This window comes from Symphalangus syndactylus, chromosome 8 (assembly GCF_028878055.3).
Source record: "Symphalangus syndactylus isolate Jambi chromosome 8, NHGRI_mSymSyn1-v2.1_pri, whole genome shotgun sequence".
In the NCBI taxonomy this organism is placed as follows: Eukaryota; Metazoa; Chordata; class Mammalia; order Primates; family Hylobatidae; genus Symphalangus; species Symphalangus syndactylus.
In genome coordinates this window covers 128330078-128349613 of record NC_072430.2, presented here as the reverse complement: position 1 = coordinate 128349613, position 19536 = coordinate 128330078, and the positions used below count along the sequence as shown (strand labels likewise).

General features: G+C 39.9%; 1 pseudogene; it reads right to left on the bottom strand.

The window, feature by feature from the left end:
• Positions 1 to 8849: 8849 nt before the first annotated feature.
• On the bottom strand, positions 8850 to 9566 carry LOC129487329 (max-like protein X; annotated as a pseudogene).
• Between the last annotated feature and the right edge of the window lie 9970 nt (positions 9567 to 19536).

The window sequence follows — 19536 nt, the reverse complement described above, 5'->3', positions numbered from 1 at the left end:
AGTTCAACCTAGAGGTTAGCACATTCGGCTCAGGATATCTGTGGATTCGGCATCTGCAGATTCAACTGATCATGGACTGAAAATATTAAGACTAAAAGAACAATACAACAATAAAAATAATATAAATTAAAATTACAGTGTGATAATATAAATTGAAAAATATAGTATGACAACAATAGGCATAGCACTTACATTGCATTACATATTATAAGCAATCTAGAGATGACTTAAAGTGTATGGGAGGTTGTGTGTAAGTTATATGCAAATACTACATTTTTTATATAAGGTATTTGAGCATCCATGGATTTTAGTATCCTTGGGGGTCCTGGAACCAATCCCCTCCCATGCTGAGGAAGGACTGTACACAGAAAAAGTCAAGATGTATATAGTGATATAGGGGAGAAGGCAGTGGACTCAAACCTGTGAAAAATGTCAAAAATGGGTTACAGCTTAGAAAAACACTGAAGAATAAGAATAAGGTTTATTTTTATGTTTTCAGAGATCAATCAGGCCAGAAGAGACACTGGAATCAACATAGGATTAGTATAGATTAGAAAATTACATGAAGAACTATTTCAAGTTATCCTTAAACAAGGCACTAAACTGGATTATATTGAGATTTATTTTAAGGGGCTAAAAGAAAACATCAAAATGTATTGGTTGCTTTATTTCATTTCATAAATCAAATTACAGATGTAGTATAGTACATGTATTTTATGTTTCAACTAAGGAAAAATCCTTAGGTAATTCACATATTCTGATGTGAATTTTATTTCATTTTATTCACTTTTTTTTTCAGATGGAGTCTCGCTCTATTGCTCAGGCTGGAGAACAGTGGCAGGATCTTGGCTCACTGCAACCTCCACCTCCCAGGTTCAAGCAATTCTTTTACCTCAGCCTCCCAAGTAGCTGGGATTACAGGCACGTGACACCATGCCCAGCTAATTTTTGTATTTTTAGTAGAGGCGAGGTTTCACCATGTTGGCCAGGCTGGTCTTGAACTCCTGACCTCAAGTGATCCACCCATCTTGGTCTTCTGAAGTGCTGGGATTACAGGCATGAGTCATCACGCCCGGCCTGTTCACATATTCTGATGTGAATTTTATTTCACAAATGCCAAGTATTTGTGAAATAAAATGATTGGATGGGCTGAGCTCCACAGCCGACTATGATCTTTAAGATTACCTCTACCTCTGATATTCTATGACATTAAAAAAACCTTCATTTCCCTAAGAAAATTTCTATGGTAGAGTAGGAATAGTAACACAGCAATATCCTTCTTAATGAGCTTTCCTCAGTGGAAGGTCACTTAGAGTTTAATGGGATTAATTTGGCTGACACGTTCAATTTTGAAAGGAATTTCTGTGCTTGTGCCAGCCAGCATGGATCTTGATAGGCAGAAGAGCTCAGATCCTGCCAATTTCACACAAGAGTACAACTCCTTAAGTCATGTCTCTGGCTGAGAAGTTGCCCACAGATGCTGGTTGCTAAGATGAAGAATCCACGGTGCAAAGAGAGGTTCCTGGGCTCCCATGTTGAGCAAATCCTGCTTGTTCTTCAGGCTGTACCAGCCCTGACTCTGGGATCCTCTTCCCAATCTATAATGCAAGGGCAAACAGATTTAGGGGGCATCAGTGTTGCTCTACCTTGGAACTTATGCAGAGGTAAAAACAAGTTTTGTTTTGTTTTGAGACAGGATTCACTCTGTCACCCAGACTGGAGTGCGGTGGTGTGATCTTGGCTCACCACAACTTCTGCCTCCCAGATACAAGTGATTCTCCTGCCTCAGCCTCCTGAGTAGCTGGGACTACAGGCATATGCCACCACACCTGGCTAATTTTTGTATTTTTAGTAGAGATGGGGTTTTGCCATGTTGGCCAGGCTGGTCTCGAACTCCTGGCCTCAGGTGATCCACCTGCCTAGGCCTCCCCATGAGCCACTGCGCCTGATCTGAAGACAGATTTTATACTAAATAGTTTCATTCCAAAAGGCAAAGCAAAATCTTTCTATCACAGATGCAGCCTTGGCAGCCCCATCATGTCCCCTCTCCTCTCTGACCCTTCCCTTCCTACATCTTTAGGATCAAGAGGGGATCAGCTTTCTGTTGGTGGTGCTGGTGTTCTCAGCAGCAAATGCTCTTTTATCTTCCCTCCTAAGAGGCAGGGCCATTCCTTTTTTAACTCCAGGAGCTTTTAAGTTTTTGCATTTTACTGCTCTTCCTACGAGCAAGGAATGGCCTTGAGGACTGAGGACAGGGAAACTACAAATAATTCGGGTCAACCCAGTAGAAGCAGATCCCACTGGGATTCCAAATAGCTTTTGCCCTTGCACTAGAAAATATCTCCAACTAGCTAGGTAGATTCCATTTTTATCTTTTCTCTAAAGCTGTGGGTGAAGGACAGCATACCAGAATAGACTAGGTATTGATTCACGGAACGCGTTTCTGTAACTACCATGTTTTTGAACATTGAATTTAATCGATTTGAAAAGGCCTTGGCAAGGAATAGAGGCATGGTGATGCCATCAAACTACCTACTGGCCTGGAAGTAGGTAGTACCTGGCTCTGGAAGGCAATATTGAACTGGTTAAGACTTAAGCTGTAGACTCAGACACTGTTTTTATCGAGACCCCGTTTATTATACATATATGTGTTACCTAGGACAGGTACTTAATTTCTGTATACCTTAGTCTTCCCACTGTATGTTCTCACTTGTAAGTGGGAGCTAAAAAGTGTGTACACATGAACACAGAGAATGGAAAAATAGATATTGGAGACTCAGAAAAGTGGGAGGTGGGGTGAGGGATAAGAAATTCTCTAATGGGTACAGTGTACACTAGGCAGGTAATGTTTATGCTAAAAGTCCACACTTTATGACCACGCAATATATCCATGTAACCAAACTGCACTTGTACCCCTTAAATCTGTATTTTAAAAAACACCATAAATCCCATCCCCAATAGTATCTACCTCACAGAGTTATGATAAGGATTATTTATTTATTTATTTTAAGACAGGGCCTCAGTCAGAAGCCCAGGCTGGAGTGCAGTGGTGCAATCTCGGCTCACTGCAACCTCTGCTTCCTGGGTTCAAGCGATTCTCCTGCCACAGCCTCCCCAGTAGCTGGGGTTACAGGTGCCTACCACTACCTCCGGCTAATTTTTGTATTTTTAGCAGAGACAGGTATGGCATCAGTTGGCCAGGCTGGTCTCAAACTCCCGACCTAAAGTGATCCACCTGCCTTGGCCTCCCAAAGTGTTGGGATTACAGGCGTGAGCCACCGCAACAGGCAGATGAAGTAATTTAAATGTTCAATACGCATCACTTATTATTAAGGCACAGACAAATCTTTACCTCTGTACTCCTTATCCTTAAATCTAAGCTTCTTGCGGCTCCAAGTTAAATATTTTATAGCCTAAATTAGATAGGACGAATGGGTGAGGGAAAGAAAAAGCAAGCTCACAGAGACTTTGCGAAGAAAAAAATAGGGCAAGGTAAATCCTTTGATGAGGGGTGAGGGTGGAATCAAAGATAATTTTTAGGTTTGGAACTTCAGAGACAAAGAAGATGGTCATACTATAGAGTGCATAGTGCAGAGAGAAAAATGTTTCGAGATAAACATATGGAGTTTAATTGCTGATATGTTGACATTGGTGCATTGATGGAGCATCTAGCACAAAATAACAAGCAGGCAAACGCAGAAATTGGGAAAATACATTTTTTTGTTTACTTCTAGAAATTACTAAAAGAAACTTAATATAGTATAACTTTAGTTACTTTATTTTTAGATACTTTTCTCTGGATTTGGAATAGTACATAATTTCTTTAATTTTGTCCACCAGCATTTGAAGGCATTTTAAACTAAACTTTTAAATTATGGTTTTGGAGGAACTTTACATTATAATTTTGGCAGGGGATACATTTTGTTGTGTTCCCCTAAGAATTTTACCCTTTTCTAAATATGTTTTGATTTTTATTTTAACTTAAATAGCAGAGTTTACATTTCCTTGGCACCTGGGTGTTCTGACTACGAAGCGGTATGTTCATTTCTTATTGCTTCATTGATTAACAACTCAGAAATCTCCCAAAATGGAAGTCCATTAGGAAAATCTCTCCCTTTTAAAAGAGATGTTCTGAGAATAATCCTATTAGGCTAGAAGCCTGCTAAATTTATCAACTCTAAACACATTTTTCTACAAAGGAAAAAAATCCAAATAGAGTGAATGACAAGTAAATGTTGATAGAAAATGTATATTTAACTTCAGGAAATAATAATCACATTCTATTCAAAAGTCAGTTTTATGCCAGCAAATATTTGATGATCTTTTAAGATTGAATCTTGACACATTTAGATAAAAAGTAAAAGAAAATCAGTCAACTTTAAACATTAGGATCAATGTGTTCTTTAAAATAGTCATATACTTTTTTTAAAAAAGAGGAAAAATCATCTTTTATATATTTGCATATATTTAGTAACTCTGATGCTCTTTATTATTTCCTAAAGATTTAGATTTTCATCTGGTTTCATTTTCCTTCCACCTAAAGAAATCCTTTTAGCATTTTTGACAGTGCAGGTCTGTAGGTTATGAAATATTTTCTCTTATCTGAAAGACAATAGTTTCATCCAAAAGAGATTTTTCCCCTTATCTGAAAATGTCTGTATTTGACCTTGATTTTTTTAAGGATATTTTTGCTGAAGATAAAATTTCGCATTGAATTAAAAAAATCGTTTCAGCATTTTAACCATACATTGTCTTCTGGCCTCCAGTGTTTCTGATGAGAAGTCAGTGCTTTGATTCTTGTTCCTTTGTGTGCAGAGTGTGCATTTTCTTTGTCTGCTGTTAAGATTTTCTCTTTTTGGCCAGGTGTGGTGGCTCACGCCTGTAATCTCAGCACTTTGGTAGGCCGAGGTCGGCGGATCACTTGAGCACGCTGAGTCAAAATGGCGTTCCACTTCACTTTTTTCCTGCTTTTCTCCCCCTCCAGTGCTCTCCGTTGGTTGTTTTTTTGTACCGTGTTCAGAGTTTATAGTTGTTAATTACTGGAGGGTTGGTCTGATAGGAGCTAGTCAATGATACTGAAAGATGAACTGTACTGCCCCTTTCCTCACTCCCCAGAAAAAGGAATGGTTGTTCACATTAAATCCATTATCTTGAGCACTCTCACTCTTCTTTTATCTAATGTTCCCCTTTTTTTCTCTGTTGCTTTCCTGAAGTAGAGAGTGATTTTGTATAAGTGTAGGATAAAATGTTTGAGCAGATGACAAGAAAGTCTCCATTCTGAGTCTCTGTTCTTTCCAAATTATTAAACTGTGGGGAATTTGCCCCTATCCCTGGGCAGGTAACACTACACAAGAGGGAGTGGGTTGAGCATATTATGTATATAGATGTGAAATACAGCTGGAGTTTGAATTGCAGAGATTCTTTGAAATCTGCTGCTTCCCCTTATGCCAGGAAGACTAATATTAACTCTTTTATTGGACAACCAAAGGTGATGAGTATAAGAAAATAAATTTATAAAAATATTAAATTAAATTGGTATATGTAGAGCATTTTCATTTTTACTTTTTTTTTTTTAATTTCCACTTTTATTATAGATTGTGTGATGCTGAGGCTTGGAGTTTCAACGATCTTGTTACCCAGGCAGTGAGCATAGTTAAATTGTGTTTAGATGAACATGTACTCCAAGAAATTTCTTAGAAAAAGGGACATGTGGCTGGGCGTGGTGGTTCATGCCTGTAATCTCAGCACTTTGGGAGGCTGATGCAGGAGGATCACTTGAGGCCAGGAGTTCGAGACCAGCCTGGCCAACATGGTGAAACCTCATCTCTACTAAAAGTACAAAAATTAGCCGGGCATGGAGGTGTGCACCTGTAATCCCAGCTATTTGGGAGGCTGAGGCATGAGAATCGCTTGAACCCGAGAGGTGGAGGCTGCAGCAAGCTGAGATGATGCCACTGCACTCCAGCCTGGGCGAGAGACTAAGACTCTGTTTCCCCCCTAAAAAAAAAAAGAAAAGAAAAGAAAAAAAATGCCATGTGGTTTAATAAATTTGAAAAAACGATTTGGGGAATAGAAATATAGATTATTGCTGCACACAAATTATAGATTTACCAAGATTAGGAAAACAATACAGTCCTGTTAGCACTGGTAAACTATGCTGAACATGCTTATCCTTTCTTGGATGATTCAGAAGTCACGTTGAGATCCTTTTAACATTCTCTGGTTAGATATTTTCATCTATTTCCATGCTTTAAATGGCATCTATAAGTTGATGTCTCCCAAATTTATCTCTTTGGTGTAAACCTCTTCTCTGAGTGCAACAGTCTATAAGGTAGTTCTACTTTTTTTTTTTTTGAGATGGAGTTTCATTCTGTTGCCCAGGCTGGAGTGCAGTGGTGAGATCTTGGCTCACTGCCACATCCACCTCCTGGGTTCAAGCAATTCTCCTCCCTCGTCCTCTGGAGTAGCTGGGATTATAGGTATGCACCATCATGCCCAGCTAATTTTTATATTTTGAGTAGAGACAGCGTTTCACTGTGTTGGCCAGGCTGGTCTCAAACTCCTGACCTCAGGTGATCCACCTGCCTTGGCCTCCCAAAATGCTGGGATTACACGCATGAGTCACCATGTCTGGCCAGGCAGTTCTACTTTTATGTTTCATAAACATTTCAAAAGTAACATTTCAATCCAGAATTTTTAATTCTATCTTTCATCAAATGTATTCTTCCCTAGTCTTTCTCATTGCAATAAGTGGCATCAGCATTTTCTCATGCTGCAAAACATGGAGTCAACACTAATTCTCCACTTACATCTAATCTATTAGTGAGTTCTGTTTGCTGTTACTTCTCTTTCAAAACATATCTTGAACTTATCTATCAGTCCAAGATATTAATATCAATTATAAAGATGGAGGGAAAATGTTCATCACGTTGTTTTCTGAGAAATTAGAGTCTTATAAATTATTCTCATGCCTTAAGTTTGCTGTTTTGTATTGTTCACTCCTTCATTATTACCTGCATTAATGAAGTATAGGAACTGTAAGATGCCACGTGATAATTTAGATCAGAATCTGGTCAGAAAGCTATGGCTATAGTAAATAAAGTTTTATTAGAACACAGGCAAGCCTATTCTTTTACATGTGGTAACAGGTTGTTTTCCTGTTACAACAGCAGAGTTGGTGAGTTGTGACAGAGGCTATATCATCCAGCCTGCCTGAAATACACACTGTTTGATTTTTCATAGAAAAGACCAATTTGCCAATTCCTGATTTGAATAAATGTGATAATGCTTTAAAAATAGGAAGCTGTAGTGTAAAAATTAAATTAGTGAATGTTTGGGTCATTATCATTTCTTTTTTCTATGCCAGATCAGGTTATATTTCTGAGGGGCTATCAAGGCATGAGAATGATGAATGGAAAATAAGAGATGAACATCTATTTTCTCTTTTTTTGTTGGAGTCTTGCTCTGTCGCCCAGGCTGGAGTGCAGTGGCACGATCTCGGCTCACTGCAACTTCTGCCTCAAGCGATTCCCCTACCTCAGCCTCCCAAGTAGCTGGGACTACAGGTGCGTGCTGTAATAACATGCAGCTAATTTTTGTATTTTTAGTAGAGATGAAGTTTCACCACATTGGCCAGGTTGGTCTCGAACTCCTGACCTCAGGTGATCTGCCCACCTCAGCCTCCCAAAGTGCTGGGATTACAGGAGTGAGCTACCACGCCCAGCTGTCTTTTCTTTTTTTAAAGGACAGCATTTGACAATATTATTATAATTTTATTGGATATAAAATATTTAATTTCCTCTGGATGGCCAAACCTCCCAGATATGAAACCTGAGGAAGGCAGAAGTGAGCTTGGAGGACTAGGATGGAGAGAGGTTACTATCCACCAGCATCTGGGGAGCCCAAGGCTTCCCTCAGGACTCTCCTGAGCCTGTGTATCCCTGGAGTCCTTTTGAGTATCTTCTGCACCTTTAACCCCACCCCTAAGTCCTGGGAGAAACACGGGCCACATTGAGACATGGGACAGGACCAGATATGCTTGACAGAAAGGCCAAGGGTGGCTTTGAGGCCCAATTAATATTCCAAAGTAGTAACTTTAGCAAAATTGTATTGGTGTTGAGAAAAATAAAATATTTCAAATATGTCGTGCTGTGGCACACCTGCCTCTGCCACGCAGCACCACATCCTGTGGGAACTGAGAAGGCGGGAATTGAGAGGGAGGCTGCTTTCCCAACACCAGCAGAGCAGAGGAGGAAGGATGTGATGGAATATGAGGCTAGGAGGAGAACCTGGTAGCCTTGCCCTGAGATGGCCAGAAAGCCCTTGGCCTCACCTTGGACTGACCAGGCAGCCCTAGTTCAAGCACAAGGTAGTCAGTCTTTCACTCTTCATGGCTATGGCAATATTTCTTCTTACTCTTTTGCTCCAGCTACTGCCAAAATGGCCAAACTTAGGCCAAATGTTGCCCAAGAGACCAAAACACAGGCAAACAGTCTCCAAATATATGTAGATCATGAGCAGAAATCTGAGGCTTGGAGAAAGGGCTGAGAAACCATGAGCTCTTTGGGGTGTCAAGGGCAGACTCCCATCCCAAGGACTTCCTTGGGAAGGGAAAGGACTGGGTAAGTTTGAGTTTTATGGTCAATATAGTAAATTAATCAAAAGCTTTCACAAAACAAACACCCTAGCCCTGCTGAAGATACAATGGGGCTGAAAAAACACAAATACCAAGCGAAACAATCTGACCAAGGTGAGCTGTTGCAGTCCAGTCTCATGGGTCCAGCTGCTCAGTGGCCAAATAGAGACTCAAGGGCCTCTTGTTTGCTGTTCTGCAGGTTTACAAGAACTGGTCAGTAAAGCTGGTTTTTCAATTGGTGCTGGATGCCAATCACGATCTCCCATGGCTTGTGGCTTGCAGTGCTCCTCAATCTAGCTGAAGACACAGGCCAACAGCTCCTGGAAGTTGGTCACAGAGATGAAGGCATTGAAGGACTGCAATGGGGAGTCCATGATACCTCGAAACACACTGACCTTGACTTCGTCAGAGGCCTGGCCCTCCCCTCACGGGGGTTGTCCTGGTGTGCCTTCACAATCTGCTCATAGTTCCCTTTCAGGATCTTTAGGGTCGTGAGGTCCTTGCATAGTGTGGACACCTTCTCCTCCTGCATTTTCTTCTCCTTGTGCAAAAACTGAATGTAGTCAATGGTCTTTTGTAGAATGATGGCTTTGCTGAGCTTTCGGGAGCCAATACAGGAGTCCTGCTGCTGGCATGTGGGGATGATGGTCTGAAGATCATCACAGCCTCTCTTGATGACATCCTTCCTCTTCTGCTCAGCCTCAGTGTGTGCTCACCACTACCGGTCCTTGTAGGACTCTTGGTGGTAATCACTGTCCTCCTCATCTGTGTTGGGGATGGAAGAGGCACTGGTGGAACCGATGCTATTAGCTCTAGACACTACCGTCCCATTGTGGGTGCTTTCTATAAAATATTTCAGGTCTGAGCTTTTGTAGCTGTAGACATACTCCACCTTCACCCAGGGGTCCTTGGGACAGGCACCTGGCTCCATCGTCTTGGACCCACTGGACCAGAAACAAGCCCTATTTTATTTTCTACCTGAGGAAAAGAACTATACATTTTGCTAACACCTCCAGGTGATGATGGTTGATCAAATATTGTAAGTAAACATAAATATATTCAATGTTTGATCTTGCATATTGAAGCTAATTCTTCTTTCTTTTGCTAATTATACTTTGGACCACAGAAGACAATAGTCGATGGGAGAAAGTATGAGTGACATGGGTCAAAAGATCTATGTACCGGGTTCAAATATGTCTCTCATTAACTTTATGTCCTTCATCAAGTTGCTTAAACTCTCTGATCCTCAATTTCTCCATCAGTGAGATTGAGACTAAAAACATTGAATCATAGTTTGTACAAAGAAGCGCTGGGCAAGACGGTATGTTTGTGGAATCTTTTTTATTTTGTTTCTTTATTTAGTTTTTTTGGGGGGTACAGTCTTGCTCTAACCCCCTGGAGTGCAGTGGCGCGATCTCAGTTCACTGCAACCTCCGCCTCCCAAGTTCAATCAATTTTCATGCCTCGGCCTCCCCAGTAACTGGGACTACAGGCGCCTGTCACCATGCCTAGCTAATTTTTGTATTTTTAGTAGAGACAGGATTTCGCCATTTTGGCCAGGCTTGTCTCGAACTCCTGACCTCAAGTGATCTGTCTGCTTTGGCCTCCCAAAGTGTTGGGATTACAGGCATGAGCCACTGCACCCAGCCTGTTTGTAGAATCTTATACAGATTCTGGCTCCTAGTATTATTTCTGGGATTACATATAATATTTTGTATCGTAATAAAAGGAAGAACTCTAGAATTTGACCAGTTTTAATAGGTACAAATGGAGAGCCACAAAATTAAAAGCGCAGAGCTTTATCTCACAGGCATATACACATCCACTCCAGATATATTAAACAATTGTACTAGTATGCTAAAATAATAAAACAATATGGAAATATTTTTATAAATATTGAACTGGGGAAGACCTTCCCAGGAAAAGCCTCAACACAGAAACCATAAAGGGAAATATTGATGTATTTGAATACATACAATTTTTAAATTTTAGAATAATAAAATATACCATGAACATATTTAAAAGACTTTGAGAAAACTGGAGAAAATATTTGCAGATGGAGACAGAGAATGAATACCCACCAAATAGAAGGTGCTATTAAAAATCAGTGAGAGAAGAAAAATAACCCAATACAAAAAATGAAGAAAGGATCTGAACAGAATCCCACTGCATCAAATGTCTAATAATAATGATCATAAAAAGATGCTTAATTCACTCACAAATAGAAATACAAATTAAACTGAATTATCATGTTTCACCCAAACTAGTGAAAACATAAGCATTGATAATATTTAGTATTTAGATGTGGGGAAAGATCTTTTACTGTGTGGGAATGTGAGTTGGTATGGGAAACTGGTAAATTTCCCAAATGGTAAATTGAGGGAACTTGGTCAGTTACTGGTAAAATTTAAAAGGTGCATGCTCTCTAAGGAATAATTTTTTTTTTTTTTGAGATGGAGTCTTGCTCTGTTGCCCAGGCTGGAGTGCAGTGGTGCGATCTCGGCTCACTGCAAGCTTGGCCTCCTGGGTTCACGCCATTCTCCTGCCTCAGCCTCCCAAGTAGCTGGGACTACAGGTGCCTGCCACCACGCCTGGCTAATTGTTTTGTGTTTTTTAGTAGAGACTGGGTTTCACTGTGTTAGCCAGGATGGTCTGAATCTCCTGACCTCATGATCTGCCTGCCTCGGCCTCCCAAAGTGCTGAGATTACAGGTGTGAGCCACCGCGCCACACCTAAGGAACAATTTTACTTTTAGAAATCTTCCCTTCAGAAATACTCACATAAAATAAAAATAGTAATCACTACCTTAATAATAGCTTCCATTTGTTGAACACTTGATGTGAGTCCCTGTGCTGCGTACTTTGCGTGCTATCTCATTCAAATCTCATGACAATCTTGAGAGACACTGAGAGGGAGATAGAAGACAAACCAAAGCATAAGTATTGTGATAAAATAAGTAATTTTTGTGTGTGCATACTTTATTTCTTAAATTGCTATCAAGAATGCATGTTGTTATTAGCCGGGTGTGGTGACAGGTGCTTGTAACCCCAGTTACTCAGGAGGCTGAGGCAGGAGAATAGCTTGAATCTAGGAGGTGGAGTTTGCAGTGAGCCAAGGTCACGCCCTTGCACTCCAGCCTGGGTGACAGAGTGAGACTCTGTCTCAAAAAAAAAAAAAAAATGCATCTTGCTTTTGTGATTATGTATATTAATTGTTATATAATAAAAGAATATTATGGAAAACCAAATTCATAAACAACAAATGTGTTAAATACCATTTTGATTTTAACAATAGATGGAATATGTTGGGAGATACCCAAGGACAATATAAATTCAAACTTTGGATAAGTTACTATGTTATTGGGAAGAGAAGATGAAATATTTTGAAAAACCTGAGACAATTTATACCAATTGCTAAATCATCTGGTGTAGATAGCTTGTTGCCATAGCAATCCAGAGTAGGGAGCCTAGTACACACTTGTTTCTGTGACAGGCAGTCTCTAGTTCTTGCTGCCCTGAATTTCTCTGGTTGATATATCTGATGCTGCCCATATAGTCTCATTCCGTTTGTCTGCTTGAGCAGCTGACTCGTCAGTTTGTTCTGGTTTAAATTTAAGTCTGTATTGTTCCTTTCCAATTAAGATCACCACCTAGAGTAACTGCTGACTACAGGGAGATTATAGAAAAAGGTGGTGCTTTTAACTGCAAGGTTTTCTGACCCCATTTCTAGAAATACACTTCATCAATAAGTAGAACTTTCCTTTATAGTCTGTAAATGGCAGTACAACATACTGGTTAAGAGCACAGACTCTGAACTAGACTTGAAATACTGGCAGCGCCACTTTCCAGCTGTGTGACATTGGCAATTTACTTAACCTCTGAGTTTTAATCTCTTCATTCTTAATATGGAGATAATAATAATGGTATCCTCAGGCCAGGCACAGTGGCTCATGCCTATAATCCCAGCACTTTGGGAGGTGGAGTGGGGAGGATCACCTGAGGTCAGGAGTTCGAGACCAGCCTGGCCAACATGGTGAAACCCCATCTCCACTAATAATACAAAAATTAGCCTGGCATGGTGGCGCACTCCTGTAACCCTAGTTACTTGGGAGGCTGAGGCAGGAGAATTGCTTGGTGCCACTGCACTCCAGCCTGGGCGACAGAGTGAGATCTTGTCTCAAAATAAATAAATAAATAAAGATAGATAAATAAATAAAATAATGGTACTCTTATGTGGTTGAAGATTGAGTCAATATATGTAAGGTACCTTAAACGACAATGTATCTGGCACATGGTAAATGTTCCTTAAGTACTTGCTACTAGAAATAGGCACCTTTATTAAATATTTCTACCTCTTTCTTTTTTTTTTTTTTTTGAAACAGAGTCTTGTTATGTCGCCCAGGCTGGAGTGCAGTGGCATGATCTCAGCTCACTGCAACCTCTGCCTCCTGGGTTCAAGCAATTATCCTGCCTCAGCCTCCCGAGTAGCTGGGACTACAGGCGCCTGCCATCACATCCAGCTAATTTCTGTATTTTTAGTAGAGATGAGGTTTTGCCATGTTGGCCAGGCTGGTCTTGAACTCCTGATCTCAAGTGATCCACCCACCTCGGCCCCCCAAAGTGCTGGAATTACAGGCGGAGCTACCGCGCCCAGCCAATATTTCTATCTTTTGGGATTGCTTCCTCATCATGGAATTAATACTTGCTCATGGAGCCTGTTTCCTCTTTATAAACAGTACCCCTCACTTGTAGCTCCATTCTGAAAAATTCTGACAGATAATTCAGCAGAATAAACGATCAAATCACCCTGGCACATTCCCCTCAGCTGGGCTCTGTGGGGCAGCTGAGATTGGGCACTGATGTTCCTGGCTTCAGTCCTACCCGGGCTATGCGGCTACGGCTTTGTACATACACCAGTTGCACTAACTTGGGATGAAAATTAAGTTAAACCCAGTAGAAAATTTCATCCTAGGTCTTTGTGATAAAAGAAGCAAATGAACAAATGAACACAGGCTGCTAAACAGTTGTCTCACCAACTGTTCCGACTAGCTAACAAGATTAGCTAGGTCATACCTAGTCATAAAATAATACCATAAGAACTCAGAAATTTAACATATTTTTATTACTTGCTTGTCATGTAGATAAACAGATGAAAAGAGCCATAAAAAACAAAGAGAAAATAATAGTAGGATTAGAGAACTTGTTATCATCTCATTGGCTCACTTGGCTTTGGAAAGAGGTGTTTATCCATCATGAATATGAATCCGAGGGTCTGAATGGATATAAGAGAACCAAATGTAACAGAAATTTAATATCATTTTTTTCCTCTGAGGTGAAACATTTTCCATTTTCCATTTTATTAGATAAAATTACTAAACAGGTTCTAGACCCTGCAGTTGTAGATTTTATGATGTTGGCTGCTGTGGAGTGGCCATGATTGGTTTTTCAAACTGTTAATTTGATTTCTTTTTAATACATATGGATTTACGTGACCCATGGCAACAGACTGTAGATTATTTCATTGTATTTATGAGTTTCCTGTAATTTTAACAAGTTCCATTGTCAATGCAGATGTTTACTCCAAAGAAGAAGAAGAAAATCTAAAACCAAGAAAATCTCTTTGCTTTTGAGAATGAATTTCACTATAAGTTTGAATTCAAAGTCATGGGGTTGAGAAATGTATTTTATGTTGGAAAATAAAGATCTTAATAATAGAAATAGCATTCACTAACTTCACTTCTAGATTTTCAATAAACAATGTCAGATTGGCTGAGTGTGATGCTGAAGCTCAAACAGCTAAATACACCATCTTATGACTCATTTCCTTTAGTTAGTCACTGAGTCATAACACGTCTTTGTTCATTCAGTTCTACGCAAAAGGTCTCAATAAACTCCGAAGTACCTTATGTTCTTTGCGACTAGGTAGAGAGGTATATAATGACATTCCCATTTTCTTTTTTTCTTTTTTTTTTTTTTTATTATACTTTAGGGTTTTAGGGTACATGTGCACAATGTGCAGGTTTGTTACATATGTATCCATGTGCCATGTTGATTTCCTGCACCCATTAACTCGTCATTTAGCATTAGGTGTATCTCCTAATGCTGTCCCTCCCCACTCCCCCCACCCCACAACAGTCCCCGGAGTGTGATGTTCCCCTTCCTGTGTCCATGAGTTCTCATTGTTCAATTCCCACCTATGAGTGAGAACATGCGGTGTTTGGCTTTTTGTCCTTGCGATAGTTTACTGAGAATGATGTTTTCCAGCTTCATCCATGTCCCTACAAAGGACACGAACTCATCACTTTTTATGGCTGCATAGTATTCCATGGTGTATATGTGCCACATTTTCTTAATCCAGTCTATCGTTGTTGGACATTTGGGTTGGTTCCAACTCTTTGCTATTGTGAATAGTGCCGCAATAAACATACGTGTGCATGTGTCTTTATAGCAGCATGATTTATAGTCCTTTGGGTATATACCCAGTAATGGGATGGCTGGGTCAAATGGTATTTCTAGTTCTAGATCCCTGAGGAATCGCCACACTGACTTCCACAATGGTTGAACTAGTTTACAGTCCCACCAACAGTGTAAAAGTGTTCCTATTTCTCCACATCCTTTCCAGCACCTGTTGTTTCCTGATTTTTTAATGATGGCCATTCTAACTGGTGTGAGATGGTATCTCACTGTGGTTTTGATTTGCATTTCTCTGATGGCCAGTGATGAGGAGCATTTCTTCATGTGTTTTTTGGCTGCATAAATGTCTTCTTTTGAGAAGTGTCTGTTCATGTCCTCTGCCCACTTTTTGATGGGGTTGTTTGTTTTTTTCTTGTAAATTTGTTTGAGTTCATTGTAGATTCTGGATATTAGCCCTTTGTCAGATGAGTAGGTTGCAAAAATTTTCTCCCATTGTGTAGGTTGCCTGTTCACCCTGATGATAGTTTCTTTTGCTGTGCAGAAGCTCTTTAGTTTAATGAGATCCCATTTGTCGATTTTGGCTTTTGTTGCCATTGCTTTTGGTGTTTTAGACATGAAGTCCTTGCCCACGCCTATGTCCTGAATGGTATTGCCTAGGTTTTCTTGTAGGATTTTAATGGTTTTAGGTCTAACATATAAGTCTTTAATCCATCTTGAATTAATTTTTGTATAAGGTGTAAGGAAGGGATCCAGTTGCAGCTTTCTACATATGGCTAGCCAGTTTTCCCAGCACCATTTATTAAATAGGGAATCCTTTCCCCATTTCTTGTTTTTGTCAGGTTTGTCAAAGATCAGATAGTTGTAGCTATGCGGCATCATTTCTGAGGGCTGTGTTCTGTTCCATTGATCTATGTCTCTGTGGTGGTACCAGTACCATGCTGTTTTGGTTACTGTAGCCTTGTAGTATAGTTTAAAGTCAGGTAGCGTGATGCCTCCAGCTTTGTTCTTTTGGCTTAGGATTGACTTGGTGATGCGGGCTCTTTTTTGGTTCCATATGAACTTCAAAGTAGTTTTTTCCAATTCTGTGAAGAAAGTCATTGGTAGCTTGATGGGGATGGCATTGAATCTATAAATTACCTTGGGCAGTATGGCCATTTTCACGATATTGATTCTTCCAACCCATGAGCATGGAATGTTCTTCCATTTGTTTGTATCCTCTTTTATTTCATTGAGCAGTGGTTTGTAGTTCTCCTTGAAGAGGTCCTTCACATCCCTTGTAAGTTGGATTCCTAGGTATTTTATTCTCTTTGAAGCAATTGTGAATGGGAGTTCACTCATGATTTGGCTCTCTGTTTGTCTGTTATTGGTGTACAAGAATGCTTGTGATTTTTCTACATTAATTTTGTATCCTGAGACTTTGCTGAAGTTGCTAATCAGCTTAAGGAGATTTTGGGCTGAGACAATGGGGTTTTCTAGATATACAATCATGTCATCTGCAAACAGGGACAATTTGACTTCCTCTTTTCCTAATTGAATACCCTTTATTTCCTTCTCCTGCCTGATTGCTCTGGCCAGAACTTCCAGCACGATGTTGAATAGGAGCGGTGAGAGAGGGCATCCCTGTCTTGTGCCAGTTTTCAGAGGGAATGCTTCCAGTTTTTGCCCATTCAGTATGATATTGGCTGTGGGTTTGTTGTAGATAGCTCTTATTATTTTGAGATACGTCCCATCAATACCTAATTTATTGAGAGTTTTTAGCATGAAGGGTTGTTGAATTTTGTCAAAGGCCTTTTCTGCATCTATTGAGATAATCATGTGGTTTTTGTCTTTGGTTCTGTTGATATGCTGGATTACACTTATTGATTTGCGTATGTTGAACCAGCCTTGCATCCCAGGGATGAAGCCCACTTGATCATGGTGGATAAGCTTTTTGATGTGCTGCTGGATTCGGTTTGCCAGTATTTTATTGAGGATTTTTGCATCAATGTTCATCAAGGATATTGGTCTGAAATTCTCTTTTTTGGTTATGTCTCTGCCAGGCTTTCGTATCAGGACGATGCTGGCCTCATAAAATGTGTTAGGGAGGATTCCCTCTTTTTCTATCGATTGGAATAGTTTCAGAAGGAATGGTACCAGTTCCTCCTTGTACCTCTGGTAGAATTCAGCTGTGAATCCATCAGGTCCTGGACTCTTTTTGGTTGGTAAGCTATTGATTATTGCCACAATTTCAGAACCTGTTATTGGTCTATTCAGAGATTCAACTTCTTCCTGGTTTAGTCTTGGGAGGGTGTAATTTTCGAGGAATTTATCCATTTCTTCTAGATTTTCTAGTTTATTTGCATAGAGGTGTTTGTAGTATTCTCTGATGGTAGATTGTATTTCTGTGGGATCGGTGGTGATATCTCCTTTTTCGTTTTTTATTGCATCTATTTGATTCTTCTCTCTTTTCTTCTTTATTAGTCTTGCTAGCGGTCCATCAATTTTGTTGATCTTTTCAAAAAACCAGCTCCTGGATTCATTAATTTTTTGAAGGGTTTTTTGTGTCTCTATTTCCTTCAGTTCTGCTCTGATTTTAGTTATTTCTAGCCTTCTGCTAGCTTTTGAATGTGTTTGCTCTTGCTTTTCTAGTTCTTTTAATTGTGATGTTAGGGTGTCAATTTTGGATCTTTCCTGCTTTCTCTTGTGGGCATTTAGTGCTATAAATTTGCCTCTACATACTGCTTTGAACGTGTCCCAGAGATTCTGGTATGTTGTGTCTTTGTTCTCATTGGTTTCAAAGAACATCTTTATTTCTGCCTTCATTTCATTATGTACCCAATAGTCATTCAGGAGCAGGTTGTTCAGTTTCCATGTAGTTGAGCGGTTTTGACTGAGTTTCTTAATCCTGAGTTCTAGTTTGATTGCACTGTGGTCTGAGAGACAGTTTGTTATAATCTCTGTTCTTTTACATTTGCTGAGAAGAGCTTTACTTCCAACTATGTGATCAATTTTGGAATAGGTGTGGTGTGGTGCTGAAAAAAATGTATATTCTGTTGATTTGGGGTGGAGAGTTCTGTAGATGTCTATTAGGTCCACTTTATGTAGAGCTGAGTTCAATTCCTGGATATCCTTTTTAACTTTCTGTCTCGTTGATCTGTCTAATGCTGACAGTGGGGTGTTAAAATCTCCCATTATTATTGTGTGGGAGTTTAAGTCCCTTTGTAGGTCACTGAGGACTTGCTTTATGAATCTGGGTGCTCCTGTGTTGGGTGCATATATATTTAGGATAGTTAGCTCTTCTTGTTGAATTGATCCCTTTACCATTATGTAATGGCCTTCTTTGTCTCTTTTGATCTTTGTTGGTTTAAAGTCTATTTTATCAGAGACTAGGATTGCAACCCCTGCCTTTTTTTGTTTTCCAGTTGCTTGATAGATCTTCCTCCATCCCTTTATTTTGAGTCTATGTGTGTCTCTGCACATGAGATGGGTTTCCTGAATACAGCACACTGATGGGTCCTGACTCCTTATCCAGTTTGCCAGTCTGTGTCTTTTGATTGGAGCATTTAGCCCATTTACATTTAATGTGATTATTGTTATGTGTGAATCTGATCCTGTCATTATGATGTTAGTTGGTTATTTTGCTCGTTAGTTGCTACAGTTTCTTCCTAGCCTCGATGGTCTTTACAATTTGGCATGTTTTTGCAGGGGCTGGTACCGGTTGTTCCTTTCCATGTTTAGTGCTTCCTTCAGGAGCTCTTTTAGGGCAGGCCTGGTGGTGACAAAATCACTCAGCGTTTGCTTGTCTGTAAAGTATTTTATTTCTCCTTCACTTATGAAGCTTAGTTTGGCGGGATAGGAAATTCTGGGTTGAAAATTCTTTTCTTTAAGAATGTTGAATATCGGCCCCCAATCTCTTCTGGCTTGTAGAGTTTCTGCTGAGAGATCAGCTGTTAGTCTGATGGGCTTCCCTTTGTGGGTAACCCGACCTTTCTCTCTGGCTGCCCTTAACATTTTTTCCTTCATTTCAACTTTGGTGAATCTGACAATTATGTGTCTTGGAGTTGCCCTTCTCGAGGAGTATCTTTGTGGCGTTCTCTGTATTTCCTGAATCTGAATGCTGGCCTGCCTTGCTAGATTGGGGAAGTTCTCCTGGATAATATCTTGCAGAGTGTTTTCCAACTTGGTTCCATTCTCCCTATCATTTTCAGGTACACCAATCAGACGTAGATTTGGTCTTTTCACATAGTCCCAAATTTCTTGGAGGCTTTGTTCATTTCTTTTTATTCTTTTTTCTCTAAACTTCCCTTCTCTCTTCATTTCATTCATTTCATCTTCTATCAGCGATACCCTTTCTTCCAGTTGATCGCATCTGCTACTGAGGCTTCTGCATTCTTCGCGTAGTTCTCGAAACTTGGCTTTCAGCTCCATCATCTCCTTTAAGCCCTTCTCTCCATTGGTTATTCTAGTTATCCATTCTTCTAATTTTTTTTCAAAGTTTTTAACTTCTTT